Below are 17,395 nucleotides of genomic sequence, written 5' to 3'. Positions count from 1 at the left end.
GTTCAAGATTCTTATTCTTTACACAGGAGAAAATTGATGCCCAGGGAGCTATAGTGACCTGTCCTACATCATACAGGTAACAAATAAGCATCAAAGAAAGAATATGGATCCACATCTTCTAATAACCTGTAATTATTCCACTGTATTTCATTGTCATTAACCTTAAGCAGGTAGATGGCATACTGGATACAGTATAACAACTACAGTAAAAAAAAAAAAAAAAAAAAAAACAAGTTCAAATTCAGCCTTAGAAACTTATTAGCTATGTGGTCCTAGCCAAGTCACTTAACCTCTGCTTGCCTCACATTCATAAGCTGTAAAATGGATACAATGGCAACACCTATCTCACACAGCTGTAGCAAGGACTAAAGGAGATGATATTTGTAAAGCATTTAGCACAGTGCATAGTACATAATAAAACACTATATACTTGCTTTCTCCCCTATCTTTTAAGGATTATTCCCTTTGGAAATAAACAACGTAAACATATGAGTTAGTGACTTCGTTTAGCCCAGGAAAGGAATCATTTAGGGATGATTTTAATTATTGTGCAGGATTAGAAGATTTCAGGAAAAAATATTACATTTAGCAATTGTAATAGGATGAAGGAGGTCCATCATCTAATAGGAAGTTTTCAGTCATTGACTTAAACATATATAACTAGTTAAATTTAGAACAAGATAGAGGCAACGATTTGATTTTTCCAGTTTGTCTGTGTTACGACACATTTGAGAATCTGAAAAACTCAAAGAAACTTAGAATAGTAAACACATAATAATAGCAACCCATACAGAAAAAAGTCCTTAATTTTTCCCCAAAATACTTTTTCCCTTAGTAATTTTCCTTGAGGTAAGAAGAAAGAGAAATTCATTGACTTGTGCAAGTTTACACAGCTAGTGATAATTAAAGTCAAACTTTGATCTCAGGTCTTCTAGTTCTAAGATCAACACAGTGGACTTTCCAACTAAAACATGCTAAACATTGAGTTATAGAATGAAGGTTCAAAAGACAATAAGGAAAATCTTGTGGCCATTCTGCACCCTCCCCCCCCCCATGCAGTTCAATTCAATTAGCATTTATTAATGAGAATAAAGGAAGAAGAATTTGCTTAGTGCCAGGGACTGTCCTGGGTGCTCTGCAAATATTACCTCATTAGATGCTCACAAAATCCTGGTGAGATAGGTGCTATTATTATCCATATTTTACAGTTGAGGAAATTGAGGGAGATAGAGATTAAATGACTTGCCTGAAGACATACAGCTAGTATTTGAGGCTAGATATGAACTCAGGTCTCTTTCTCCTCTCTTAGTTCTCTGCCAGCTGTGTCACCTAGCTGCCAGAGCCTACTATTTCTCAGGCTTGGCAGTAGACTATAGAGTTTAAAATACAATAACAACTGTACCTGATCTCAGACAGCTGTACATGTATGTGTATACACACATATACACATATTCACACATATATTCCTATGCGTATGCATTGTTTATATGTGCAAATTATTTTAGAGTAAGTATGGGTTGGGTTAGAAACATGACTGAGGAATCAAGAAAAACATTTAAGAGGTCTGAGCTTTAAAGGGATATAGAAGAGCTAACATGGATATATAATGCTTACTATGTGTCATGTGATTCTCACAACAGCCTTGGAAGGTAGGTGTTACTATTATTTCATTATACAGATGACCAAAATGAAGCAAGTAGCAGTTGCATGGCTTGTTTAGGGTCACACAGAGTGTCTGAGGGTGGACCTGAACTCAGGTCTTCCTGACTTGTAAGTGAGCATCCTATTCACTGCATCACCTTCTCAGAGATAAGGATTCCAATAGAAAGAGGTGAGGAAAAATTTTTTAAAGAAAGAAATGATTAAAAACAGATTTTAAAAAACCCAAAGATAAAAGAAAAGAGGCATAATTATAGGGCAGTAACAAATATTTTAACCATCAATTAAGGCATCTTTTGAGGAAGTGTGTATTATACTGAGTTAAGAGGAAAACAGGATCTAGGCATTAGACATAAAAAAAAGTTAATTTTGGGGGCGGTAGTTTCTTAGAGGTTACAGTGCTAAGATTTTGTGGAAGAAAAAAGGAGAACTCATATTACAAAGAAAATTGAAGACTATTCAAAACTATAAAGCCATCAACTGTACTATGGTATGTTAAAAGAAAAACAGAATCCCCAGGAAAAGATAGCCTAGAAGGTTAGTAAGTCAGAGCATTCAAGTAAACCGCTAGCAATTCTCTTTAAAGTCAATGTCTTTAATAAAAAATGATACCCTATCAGATATCCTCGATTATCTTAAAGAAGTAATATATGATACCCTCAATGCTTTGTGGCTAACTCAGAGAAGTACATAGCTGTGAAATCATTGATTCACTGTATCTATTTCTCACTTTTTTATAAAGGGCTCATAGCTATTGAGAATGCTAGCACCTTGATATCTATACATTAGCAAAAAAACTTTATTCATTGTGAATTCCCCATATAAACTCCATTACTAGTAAGATTTTCCAGCAATTCAGATTAATTCAGGAGATATTAACTGTCATCTATGTGCTAGATCAGGGGTGGGGAAACTGTGGCCTCAAGGCACCATGTGGTCCTCTAGGTCCTCAAGGGCAGCTCATTGACTAAATTCAAATTTCACAAGACAATTTCTCTTAATAACAGGATTTGTTTTGTAAAACTTGGATTTGGTCAAAAGACTGCACTCAGGGTCGTAAAAGATCACATGTGGTCTTGAAGTTACAGGTGCCTCACCCTAGTGCTAGACACTGTGCTAGGAGACACATAGACCAACAAGAAATAGTCCTTGCTTTCAGAGAGCTCATAATATACTTGAGTAAACAAAACAATTATAGAAATAACTATAAAACAAATTATAATAGATTTAAAATTCAGTTAAAGTGCCATGAAATGTTTAAGAAAGGATGGGCCATTTTCCTTTGTGTAGATCAGGAGACAGAAGATGAAGTAGGCTTTGAAGAAAGCATAGAATGTCAGCATTTCAACATGCCAGGTTTTATAAATGGATGGGGAAAAGCCAGTGAAAGTTCCTAACATTAGTAGAGATGTGAACAAAGATACAGATATGAAAAACTGATTGAACAAGTTCAGGTAACAATGAGTAGGTGAGTAGGAGTAGAAGTTAAAGTGGGGAACAAAGTCTCAAAAGGTAGGTTGTAGAGATATTCATAGATAAGGAGCTTGGGCTATACTCTTCAGGTAATAGAGAACAAGAATGATTCAACATTTATATGTAGGATAAATTGATCTAGGAAAATTAATTTAAGTCTTATAATCAAAGAGACAAGTGACAAAGGCCTGAGCCTGAGTGGTGCCAGTAGAGGCAGAAAGAAGTTAAATCAATCAATCATTAAATCAAGTGAACAAGCATTTATTAAGAGGCATGTAATAGATATTGTGACACTAAAATCAAATTAATTTCGTGTGTTATTAGACATAGATGAGTAGGGGGAAATAAGACTTAAAGAATCCTTAAAAAAGTTTGCCTTGGTGACTGGAATTAGACTAGTACATGAAAAATAGGGAAATTGAAAGGATAGAGGAGTTTGAGTGAGAAAGACTAAAGACAATCAGCTAAGATTTGAGCTTGCTTTGCAGAGAGGACATCCAAGTAGATGTATTTATAGAAGAGATGAGTGGTTTAAAATATATCTAGTTTTATCAGAAGACGCTTTTGATATTCTTCCACCAGAACTCTTTATAGACACTGAAGCACAAAAAAGGTCAAATAACTTTACTCTCTTTCCAATAGTATCATTGAAGCATTGAACAAAAGAATACTGGTAAAGAAACCACTATCTGGTAAACAGATTATATTTTCTTGTATATTACTGATAATTCAGAAGTGATGGATGTATCCCAAGGGATGAAATACACAAAAAATTCCAATGAATGTGTATGTGAAATATATATATTATATACATGTATATATTTATATATACATGTGTAACATATACATATATATACATACCTAATGTGTGTATGACCTACAAGCAAAGAAGTGTGCATGTATATATGCACATATAGATATATATATGTATATATGTACACATATATGTATATGTATATATACATAAACATGCAAATGCATACTGTATATTCATAATACACATACATACATATACATGCATATGCATATATACTTAAATAAAGATATCTGTCTATGTCTGCTCTACAAATCTATCTATGAATGTAATCTAACCTTTTTTTAATTTAAAAAAGTGTGAGAGAGAAAATATGCCAGTTTTATACTATGGGGTATCTACAATGGAGTAAAAAATAGCAGTGGATGTGCCAAGAAATGAACACAAGACAATAATCCCCAAAAGACGTCATTATAGATACGTTCCATGAAAATAAACAAAATGAACAACAAGGTACCTGAATTAAAGTAAAGAAGTAAATTAGATCTCATAGGTATTACTAATAATGATTATAGAAAGCATTATTTATTCCAAATAAAGAGGATGGGTAAAATTGAAGGAAAAGTTGTATATAATATTAAGAGGTATGCTGAGGCAATGTATTGTAGTAGCAGCTACATTCCGAATCAGGAAGATCAGAGTTTGATTCTCACTTATGACACATACTGGCTATGTGACACTAAGTAAATAAATGGAGTTTCTTATATACAACAGGTTTAAAAAAAAATAAAGATGTAAAAAAATAAAGAAACATAAAGGCAAAATGTCATTAAAAATATTTAGATATAAATCAATAGAAAGACAGGTGGAACATAACCTCTGCAGTAAAGCCAAACAAAGTAGAATCTTTTGCTGTTTTTGCTTTACTAAAAGTACTTCTGACTGATTAATGTGATTAAAAAAGATCTTACCCACACATTGATGGGCCTGCTCCTTGAGGGAAGATTGATTAGGGGAGTTCTTTTATAGGAGGGTACCGAGTATTTTTTCTTTTTTCTATCGAGGAAATGGGTCAGAGGGCCATGTCCTTTGGCTCTGAAAAGTGTATAAATTCTCTGAGGGTGAGGTTTTACTTTGGGGCTTACTGACTGGAAGTTTTCCTGGAGCCAGATGAGGACTCTGGGAAGCTGCTAAGGAGCTCCCCTGCTTGGGAAACCCAGATTTCCCCTTTCTGGTAAAGATGTATGTAAGTTAATGGTCAAACATTTTGGAAGCAAGTCTGTTGACTTTTGATTTCTCTGTATTTTTTCTGAAGTTCAGGGTGCTGACTTTTTCTCCTGAACTAACTGAATGATACATGTGGTTGACTAAAGTGATTGTTAACCTCTCAAAAGTTGCCTTTCCTTGTAGGGAAGTAGATCAAAGAACCTGTGATAGTAAGCCCCTCTGTGTATGTTGGGTGCTTACTGATACATACACCAAAGCCAATCTGATCACAAAGAAGTAATATATGGTCTCTGGGAATATGTGGAAATCTAATACAGAGACAAAATATAATAATACTAATAAGAAAACTCAATTATCCAAAAATTTGCTAGGCCTTTTTTTCTCTGTGTCCAAAGCATAATAATAAATGATTTCAAGTGCTTGAAAGGCTCCAACTATGGTTCAAATTATATAACTCTTTTCTGAGAACAATACTGAAGTGAAGTATAGAGAAAATCATTGCACATGAGGTAATCACTCAGAGATGAATACTTGGTCTTAAACGATCATATAAACAAAAATACAAAACATTTCTGTTTTATATTCTCCCTTGCTGTTTGTGTGGTAATGGACACAAACTGATAGAAATTAGCTGGGAGTGCTAATAATCACACAGTTTTTTAAAGTATTTACCAGGCTGAGTTTAGATTCTGGTTCTTTAAACGGAACAACTCTGATAAATATCATTAAAAATTTAGTTGGCAAATCTTGATACTTTCACTATAAATGAAACCAACTAAATGGAAGGATGATTCATAATTTTTCCTTGGAGAAGAAAACAAAGACTTCAAAGGGCAAAAGCTTTTAAGTTTCAAGGGGCAAAACCATTTCATGGAACATTTGGTCATCTCTTAGTGCACTGTTCTTTATAAATACTTACAAAGGGACTGCCCAGAAAATAATGAAAGCCTATATATCACCATTATTTGCAGAGAACAAAGAGAAAGAGAAATTCCATGAAGAATGTTATAAAAACCTCAAAATTAAGCATAAAGATATGTTATATACATTTATACTTTGGTACACAGAGACTTCAGTGCATAAATGTAGTAAAGGAAAATCATGAAAATGTTGGAAAATAAAATTTTGGAGTAAAGAATGAGACTAAACATTTGTAGACCATGTAGAAGGCTCACATTTTTATGATTAACAATTTATTTGAGAAAAAAAATTGTGAGATACTATACCTGGAATATTCTAAGTTAATATAACAAAAATTCATTTAAATACATTTTAATGAGCTAGTAATGGGTGATTAATGATTCAGGAGTCATTTCTGAATCAGCTGTTTGTTTATAGCAATACTTGAGACTTAATAGGGCAAAGATCAAAATTAAGGCACAGCTAAGAGAATAAAAAAAATGAGAAAAAATTGATAATATTAAATTAATTCTAATGTAATTTATTTAAACTAGTTATTGAAGTTATATGTGAAATAGATGGAGAAAAGGGCAATTATAACAATTTTTTTCAAGAGTTTAACTGATGTAAATCAACTGCCATAACAAAGATACCAAAAAAGCCTAGAAACTGTCTGATGCAGCACTCCTTACTAAGCATGAATATATGGTAGATGGTGAATAGTGTCAGCATGAGTTTAGAATATAAATTTGCCTGTAAAATCTTATGAAGGAAAGTCAAAGATTATGACTAGCACTGACTTATGAAATAGTAAGAAGTGTTAGGAACAAAGAAAGGAAACTTTAAAGATATCTTTATGAGAGATTTAACTAAACATAGTTATACCAAAGTTATCTATGAATGAAACTAGAAAGACAGCAATCCAATGAAAAATTGAAAAGATTCCCATAATACACTTTTTGTTATCAAGGTCAGCAAAGGCATTGCATTTGGAATAAAACACTGCAAATGTTTTGTGAGAAGAAGTAGAAATGTTACTGAAGAAAGCAAAGATTGCTCATCTCCACAGGAATCTTTTTGTCACACCATAGAGACTTCTCTCTGGAAGCCAACTGCTCCCTCACATTAGTCCCATTGGAAATGCTTTCTGCCCCATAAGGATCTAACTTTTGATTAGCCAATCCCTCCTAAGAACACTGAGGCCCAGGCCAAAGATGTCTTCATCCTTTTTCTGGGAAGCTAGGTGGAACAGTGAATAGAATGCCAGACCTGGAGACAGGGAGACCTGAGTTCAAATCAGCCTCAGACACTAGCTGTGTGACCCTGGGCAAATCACTTAACCTGTTTTTGTCAGTTTCCTCACCAGTCAAATGAGCTAGAGAAGGAAATGGTCAACCACTCCAGTGTCTTCACCAAGAAAATTTCAAATGTGGTCGTGACTGAAATGGTAGCCATGACTGAAATGGCTGAACAACAATTACAGCATCTCCAAGGTACTTTTTCTGCCATGACCTAATGCTAGGTGTCTTCTCCCCACTCTGTCCTTTTATTTTCCCCTTATGTGTTGTCTTCCCCCATTAAAATGTATGATCTTTGAGATAAGGGAACATCTTCCTACTTCTATGGTCATTGAAAGGCGTTAGCATAGTGTTTGACACATGGTAAGCCATTAATAAATGCTTTATGACTGACTCACTGACTCAAAAAAGCAACTGGGCCATACTAAGTACACATAGAGGAAACTTATTCCAGAGAAAATACAATTTCATGCATGCTAAATGACAGATTCCTTCAATGAAGATTATATAAAATTTGAATGAAAAAAATACCTTTGACTTCATTACCAAAAAAACCAACCAAGAGATTGTTAATAAATGTAAGCTTATGTATTATTTGTCCACTTATACCAAAAAATACAAGAATAATAATCACACACGCTGAGAATGTAATTTATCATGACATTAAAAAGAATAAAAGTGGTATTTTCTGATAAGCAATATTATCATATTCATAAGATTAAAATGTGCAGAGGCTGATAAAGAATAAAACACAAGATTCCACTGTAATTATAATTAGTTGACTATTAACAATTATTCAATTAAACAAAAATTTTACTTAAAGAATTTTTTAACTAACAAGATAACTGCTATGCATATAACAACAGCAACCAAGCAACAACAATAATGACAACAACTATAATTTACTTAAAATGTTAGCTTTGCATATATTAGCTCAGTTGATTCTGACAAGAACCCTAATAAGTAAGTGTCATTATTATGCCTATTTTGCTGAGACATTTAAGTGACTTCTTCTGGATTACACGTCTATTATGTGTTTCAAACAGGATTCAAATTCAGATCTCCCTGACACTAAATCGAGGGCTCTATTCACATACCTACCTAGATTTATCAAGACCATAGCATATAAGATATCTTGAAGGAGATAATAAATTTAATATTGCATCCTTGTATAACTAACAAGTATTACTATAAATAGAAAGAAATATGCTCACCAAATTGTTTTCCACTGCTGTGGAGAAGTTTCAGTGAAGAGAGTAAGTTGGATAGAGATTCCTTCTAAGTAGTGATATAATTCCTGAATTCCTATTTATAAGTAACTGGGTGTAGACTTTATCAATGACTGAAAATATATTGTAGCAGATTCTCAATAAGATACACAATGACCCTAGGGACACCTAAGTGGTTCAGTGGAGAGAGCACAAGTGCAGGAGTCAGGAGGACCTGAATTCAAATCTCACCCCAGGTACTTGACAGTCACTAGCTGTGTGACCTTGGGCAAGTCATTTAACTCCAATTGTTTCATCCTGGGTCATCTCCAGTCATCCTGATGAATATCTGGTCACTGGATTCAGATGGCTCTGGAGGAGAAGTGAGGGTGGTGACCTGCCCAGCCCTCCCTCACTCAAAACAAAGTCAAGTGCAAGTCATGTCATTATTTCTCTGATGGCATGGTCTTCTTTGGCAATGAAGGACAAACACGCACACAGTCACCCACAAGGGTCAGAATAGCTTCATGCAAGAAAAAAATTGTTAACTTGAACTTCCAGTAACCAAGATGGTAGAGTAAATTGTAAGTATTCTCACCCTTCCTTTGTTGACCTCAAAATTGTCAAAGAATATGGCCCCAGGGAAAGTCTTGAAATAGTGGAGCCAACAGAAGGGGAATAGCAGTCTTTCAGTTCAGGAGGCCAGATAGATCAATGGGCAAGGTTCCACTTGCTGTGGCTGAAGAGTACCAGTGCAGGACCAGAAGCATCCCAGTAAGCACCACCTCAGTGGATCAGCAGAAGAGCATAAGCTACAGAGGGATGGAGATGGCAAGAGACAATACCAGGAGCCTAGGCATGCTGTAGCAGTCAGGGGAAATGGGCACATATCCGTCCAGACAGGATTTATCAGACCCTGAGCCTGTCTGTGCTGTAGCATAGAATTAAGGGAAGATGAGACCTCCCAAGGAGACACCACTCATCCCTCACACCTCACTCTGTGACCTTAAGTGTAACCCTGGAGAAACTCAGAAACACTTCACCTGACCTAGCCAGCTAAGCATTTGGTAAACTGCAGCAGTATATAACTTCTAGCTGAAGGAACCAGAGTCCACAACACACAAAGCCAGATACGAGGGCCCAAAATCCCAGTATATGAAATGTAGGATACAGCACCTGTGCCCTTGAAGCAGAGATCCACTTTAAAGTGAGGAAAAAGGCAATCATCATGATCAAGAAGCAAATCAGAGGGGCGGAGCCAAGATGGCGGAGTGAAAGCAACGACTCACCTAAGATCCTGGACAAATTCCTCTGGATACCTCTGAAAGGAGAATCTGACGAAACTTTGGAGGTGCGGAATCCAGTGGGTGACAGACTTTGATGGATTCCGAGCCCAGGTTAGACTGGAAGGTCCACGGGAAGGATCTGTTCCGCGGGGGTGAGCCCCCAGCGCACAGGGCAGTGTGGTCAGCGCAGTGGGGCGGAAGGGACCTGAGAAGCCTGAGAGTGGCAGGCGGAACCTGCGGAGCAGGAGAACAGCCAAACCGAGCTGGTGAGAGCCGCTGAGCACCAGATATCAGCGCAGCAGCCCTTGAAACCTTCAGCCTGAAGATTAAACTTCGGTAAGTCAGCTACTTGAACTTCCGGGAGCCAGGATGGCGGAGTGATCAGTAAATGCTCTCTCCTCCCACCTGATGACCGTGAAAGAACCATAAAATATTTCCCCAGAAAAATCCTGGATCAGCGGGAACAGCAGAAGGGGGCAAATAGTCTCATAACACCAGAGGCTAGGAAAATAGCAAAGGGGGATTCTTCCTACTGTGGCGGAGGCGATCCAGAAGGACAGAGGACTCAGGGCAGAGAAAAGTCGCACTGAGACCCAGGCAAGCCTCAGCACCGGGAGACAAGCCCCAGGAGGGGTGGGAACACGCATTAGCATCTAGGCTTGCCTCAGTGCTCCAGGGGAAAAGGGAAGACAATAGAGAAGCTGGGATCACCATCCCCTGAGCTTGCCTTTGCCTCAGTTCAGCTGAGGAGATCTCCTGTGACCAGACCACTCCTCCCACACACTTAACAAGCTAACCCCAGGGTTGATCTGGGAAACAAAAACCACAAACCTGCTTTTTGCTTCTACACACATCAGCTCAAAACAAAGTTCTGTACCTTCTGACTGAAAGAACCAGAAGCTACAACACTCAGCCAACATCATGAATCGGAAAAAGCAGACGAAAAGTGAAAAAACCATAGAATCTTTCCATGGGGATAAGGACCAAAACACAAACACCAAAGAGGTCAGAGCTGAGACTGTACTTCCCTCTGAAACTTCAGAAGGGACTATGAATTTCTCGCAAGCACAACTAGCTTTCCTGGAACAGATGAAGAAGAAAATAGAAGAAAAACTGGCCAATGATTTTAAAATTATAAAAAAAGAATTCACTGATGAGAACATCACTTTGAAAAGGAAAATTGAACAAATGGAAAAGGAAGTTCAAAAATTAACTGGAGAAAATAATTCCCTAAAAGGAAGAGTTAATCAAACGGAAAAGGAAACCCAAAACCTAATTGGGAAAATTGATCAAATGGAAAAGGAAACACAAAACCTAACTGGGAAAATTGGTCGAATGGAAAAAGAAGTACAAAAATTAAATGGAGAAAGTAGCTCCTTAAAGGGAAAAATTAGTCAGATGGAAAAGGAGATGCAAAAGTTAACTGAAGAAAACAATATGATGAAGATTAGAATTGGGCAAGTAGAAACTAATGACTCAATGAGGCAACAAGAATCAGTCAAACAAAATCTAAAGAATGAAAAGATAGAAGAAAATGTAAAATATTTAATTGGAAAAACAACTGATCTCGAAAATAGATCCAGGAGAGAAAATTTAAGAATTATTGGCCTGCCAGAAACCCATGATGAAGAAAAGAGTCTGGACAATATCTTCCAGGAAAGCATCAAGGAAAACTGCCCAGAAGTACTAGACTCAGAGGGCAAAATAGTCATTGAAAGAATCCACCGTTCCCCTCCCGAAAGGGATCCCAAACTCAAAACCCCAAGAAATATTGTTGCCAAATTCCAGAACTATCAAGTGAAGGAGAAAATACTACAAGCAGCCAGAAAGAAACAATTCAAATATCAAGGACATACAGTCAGGATCACACAGGACCTTGCAGCTTCTACATTAAAAGATCGAAAGAATTGGAACCCAATATTCCATAAGGCAAAGGAGTTGGGACTTCAGCCAAGGATCAACTACCCAGCAAAGTTCAGCATAACATTTCAGGCAAGGAGAAAGTCATTCAACGATATAAGGGATTTTGAGAGCTTCCTGACCAAAACGCCAGAACTCAATAGACAATTTGATCTTCAAATGCAGGTCTCCAGAGAATCATAAAAAGGTAAACAGAGGGGAAAAAACAAAAACAAAAACTTGCTACTCAATTAGGGCAAACTGTTTACCTCCCTATAAGGGAAGATGATACCTGTTAATCTTGAGAACTGTGCAGCTATTATGATAAAAGGGATCTATGTAGAGGGAACAGGTATAAAGTAAATGATGTCATGTCAAAAATATGATTTAAGTATGAGAAGGGATTGTAATAGGAGGTGTGAAAAGGAGGATGCAGAAAATGGCAAATTACATCACAGGAAGAAGTACAAAAGTATAGTAAAGGGAAGGAGGGGAGGGAGATGAGCATTGTTTGAGAGGTACTCTCATCTGATTTCTTTAAAGGAGGGAACAATAATCTTAAGCAGATAATCCTAACTAGCTCTATAGGTAGTAGGAGGGGAAGGGGGAAGAAAGGGGAGGGAGGCTAAAAGGGAGGGAAGAAGCAATAAGAGTAAAGGGGAGTAAAAGGGAGGGGGCTAAAAGAAGGAGGAGAAGCCTGCAGGAGGAGGGGGAGAAAAGTGAATACTATTGAGGAAGGGAAGTGAGACGGGAGAGCTAAAAGCACAAATGGTGAGAAAGAGGATGGAGGGAAATACACAGATTGTAATCATAACTGTGAATGTGAATGGAATGAACTCTCCCATAAAACTGAGGCAGATAGCAGAATGGATTAAAAGCCATAATCCAATAATATGCTGCTTACAAGAAACACATTTGAAACAGGGGGATACACATAGGATAAACGTCAAAGGATGGAGCAGAATATATTGTGTTTCAGCTCATGTAAGAAAGGCAGGAGTAGCAATCCTAATCTCAGACAAAGCAAAAGCAGAAATAGATCTAATCAAAAGGGATAAGGATGGAAACGATATCCTGCTAAAAGACACCATAGACAATGAAGCAATATCATTACTAAACATGTATGCTCTAAGTGGTATAGCATCCAAATTCTTAGAGGAGAGATTGTGGGAGCTGAAGGAAGAAATTGACAGCACAACTATACTAGTGGGGGACCTCAACCTCCCCCTCTCTGAACTCGATAAATCTAACCTCAAAATAAACAAGAAAGAGGTTAAGGAGGTAAATAAAACTCTGGATAAGGTAGATATGATAGATCTTTGGAGAAAGTTGAATGGGAATAGAAAGGAATATACCTTTTTCTCAGCAGTACATGGAACATTTACAAAAATTGACCCTGTACTACGACATAAAAATCTCACAATCCAGTGCAGAAAGGTAGAGATAATCAATGCATCCTTCTCAGATCATAATGCATTAAAAATTACATGTAATAAAAGGCCATGGAAAGAGAAACCAAAAATCAATTGGAAACTAAATAATCTAATTCTAAAGAATGGTTGGGTTAAAGAAGAAATCAAAGAAAGAATCAACAATTTCATTCAAGAGAATGACAATAGTGAGACAACATACCAAATCTTATGGGATACTGCAAAAGCAGTTATTAGGGGAAGTTTTATATCTTTGAATGCTTACATAAATAAAATAGAGAAAGAGGATATCAATGACTTGGGCTTGCAGTTGAAAAAGCTAGAAAAAGAACAAATTGAAAATCCCCAAGTAAATACCAAATTAGAAATACTGAAAACCAAAGGAGAGATTAATAAAATTGAAATTAAGAAAACTATTGAATTAATAAATAAAACCAATAGTTGGTTTTATGAAAAAACTAATAAAATTGATAAACCTTTGGTCAATCTGATTAAAAAAGAGAAAGAAGAAAATCAAATTACTAATATTAAAAATCAAAGGGGTGAACTCACCTCCAATGAGGAGGAAATTAAAACAATAATTAGAAACTACTTTGCCCAACTTTATGCCCACAAATTCGACAATCTAAATGAGATGGATGAATATTTTAAAAAATACAAATTGCCCAGATTAACAGAAGAGGAAGTTGAATACTTAAACAACCCCATCTCAGAAAAAGAAATTGAACAAACCATCAATGAACTCCCTAGGAAAAAATCTCCGGGGCCAGATGGATTCACAAGTGAATTCTATCAAACATTTAAAGAACAGTTAATTCCAATACTACATACACTATTCTTGAAAATTGGGGAAGAAGGAGTCCTCCCAAATTCTTTCTATGATACAAATATGGTTTTGATACCCAAACCAGGAAGAGACAAAACAGAGAAAGAAAATTATAGACCAATTTCCCTAATGAATATAGATGCAAAAATTTTAAATAAGATTCTAGCAAAACGAATACAGCATCTTATCACGAGATTAATACATTATGATCAGGTAGGATTCATACCAGGACTACATGGCTGGTTCAATATTAGGAAAACTATTAGTATTATCGATCACATCAACAACAAAGCTAACAAAAACCACATGATTATCTCAATAGATGCAGAAAAAGCTTTTGACAAAATACAACATCCATTCCTACTAAAAACATTGGAGAATGTAGGAATAAAGGGAACTTTCCATAAAATAATAAGCAGTATCTATCTAAAACCTTCAGCAAGCATTATATGCAATGCGGATAAGCTAGATGCATTCCCAACAAGATCAGGGGTGAAACAAGGTTGTCCATTATCACCACTATTATTTAATATGGTACTAGAAATGTTAGCCGCAGCAATTAGACAAGATAAAGATATTCAAGGAATTAGAATAGCCAAAGAAGAAACTAAGTTATCACTCTTTGCAGATGATATGATGATTTACCTAGAGAATCCCAGAGATTCAAGTAAAAAATTACTAGAATTAATAAACAACTTTGGCAAAGTTGCAGGGTACAAAATAAACCCACACAAATCTTCTGCATTCCTATATATTAGCAACAAAGTCCAACAGCAAGAGATAGAAAGAGAAATCCCATTTAAAGCTAGGGTAGACAGTATAAAATACTTAGGAGTTTACCTGCCAAAACAAACCCTGCGATTATATGAACACAATTACAAGACACTTTTTGCACAAATAAAGTCAGATTTAAGTAAGTGGAAAAACATTAGTTGCTCATGGGTAGGCCGTGCTAATATAATAAAAATGACAATTCTACCTAAATTAATTTACTTATTTAGTGCCATACCAATTAAACTATCAGACAATTATTTTCTAGAGATGGATAAAATAATGTCAAAATTCATTTGGAAAAACAAAAGGTCCAGAATATTAAAAGGACTAATGAAAAGAAATGCTTGGGAAGGTGGCCTAGCACTACCAGACCTCAAACTGTACTATAAAGCAGCTATTATCAAAACCACTTGGTACTGGCTAAGAAACAGAGAGGTAGACAAGTGGAATAGACTTGGCACTCAAGACGCAGTAGGCAAGGAATATAGCAACCTTCTGTTTGATAAACCCAAGGACCCCAGCTTCTGGGATAAGAACTCACTGTTTGACAAAAATTGCTGGGAAAACTGGATAACAGTGTGGCGGAAATTAGGCATAGACCCATACCTGACACTGTACACAAGAATAAAGTCCAAATGGGTACATGATTTAGGTATAAAGATTGATACCATGAATCAACTGGAGAAGCAAGGGATAGTGTATTTATCAGATTTATGGAGAAGGGAAGAATTTTTTACTAAAGAAGAGATAGAAAGCATTATGAAATGCAAAATGGATAACTTTGATTACATTAAACTGAGAAGTTTTTTCACAACCAAATCCAATGCAACCAAAATCCGGAGGGATGTAGTAAATTGGGAAAGAATTTTTACAGCTAAGCTCGGGGATAAAGGTCTGGTTTCTAGAATATATAGAGAACTGACTCAAATGTATAATCATACAAGTCATTCCCCAATTGATAAATGGTCAAAGGATATGAACAGGCAATTTTCAGAGGAAGAAATTAAAGATATCTATAATCATATGAAAAAATGCTCTATATCACTAGTGATTAGAGAGATGCAAATCAAAACAACTCTGAGGTACCACATCACACCTATAAGATTGGCAAACATGACAGAACAAGAAAATGATAAATGCTGGAGAGGATGTGGGAGAGTTGGAACACTAATTCATTGTTGGTGGAGCTGCGAGCGCATCTAACCATTCTGGAGAGCAATTTGGAACTATGCCCAAAGGGCTACAAAAATGTGCATACCCTTTGACCCAGCAATATCGCTACTAGGACTGTATCCCCAAGAGATCATAAAAATGGGAAAGGGTCCCACATGTAGAAAAATATTTATAGCAGCACTCTTTGTAGTTGCCAAAAACTGGAAGTCAAGGGGATGTCCATCAATTGGGGAATGGCTGAATAAATTATGGTATATGAATGTAATGGAGTACTATTGTGCCATAAGAAATGATGAACAAGAAGACTTCAGAGAAGCCTGGAAGGACTTATATGACCTGATGCTGAGTGAAAGGAGCAGAACCAGGAGAGCTTTGTGCACAGCAACGACCACAGTGTGTGAGAGTTTTTTTCTGGTAGACTTGGAATTTTGTAATAACGCAAGAACTTCTCAAAAAAAAAAATCCCAAAGGTGGTTCTCAAGGCAAAATGCCTTCCACACTCAGAGAAAGAAATATGGAAGTCATTCGCAAAATATAGCAGATCATGTTTGTGTATGTGTATGTTTTTGTGTATCATGTTTTGGTTTGTTATATGATTTCTTTCATTTACTTTAGTCTGACTACATAGCATGACTATAGTGAAAATATAGTCAGTAGGAAAGTATATGTAGAACCCATACAGAATTGTATGCAGTCGTGGGGAGGGAAGGGGGGTAGTGGGAGGTAGGTGTGGGGGGGGATAAAATCTCAATTGTATGGCAGTGATTGTTAAACTTTAAAAAATTAAAAAAAAAAAAACAAATCAAAGCAACAACCATAAAATCTTACTACAGACCTAAGGAAGATCAAAATATAAATTCAGAAGAGGGTAGCACTGACAGTACACCCACATCTGAAACCTCTAAGGGAAATATGAATTGGTCTTAAGCTCAAAAAGCATTCTTGCAATAGCTTAAGAAGAATTTTAAAAGCAAGATTAGAGATATAGAAGAAATATTGTCCAATGATTTTAAAATTAAAATTGACAATGAAAAAAAAGAATTCACTGAAGAGAACAGCTGCTTAAAAAGTAAAACCTGGCAAATAGATAAGAAAGTACAAAAGTTCACTGAAGAAAAACAATTCTTTAAAAACTAGCAGAAACTGATGACTTTATTACGTATCTAGAATAAGTCAAACAAAATCTATAGAATGAAATAATAGAAAAAAAATGTAAAACATCTCATTGGAAAAACAAGTGACTTGCAAAGTAGATCCAGGTGAGAAAAATCTAAGAATTATTGGTCTACCATGAAGCTATGATGAAAAAAAATGTCTGGAGAATATTTTCCAAGAAATCATCAAGGAAAACTGCCCTGAGGTCCTAGATCCAGACAACAAAATAGTCATAAAAAGAATCCACCAATCATGTCCTTAAAGAGAACCCAAAATTAAAAAGAAAAGAAAGATCATAAATTAAATGTAAAGGAATACTTTTGCCAAATTGCA

Source organism: Notamacropus eugenii, chromosome 1, assembly GCF_028372415.1.
Source record: "Notamacropus eugenii isolate mMacEug1 chromosome 1, mMacEug1.pri_v2, whole genome shotgun sequence".
Taxonomy (NCBI): domain Eukaryota; kingdom Metazoa; phylum Chordata; class Mammalia; order Diprotodontia; family Macropodidae; genus Notamacropus; species Notamacropus eugenii.
Note: the sequence above shows the minus strand (reverse complement) of the source record.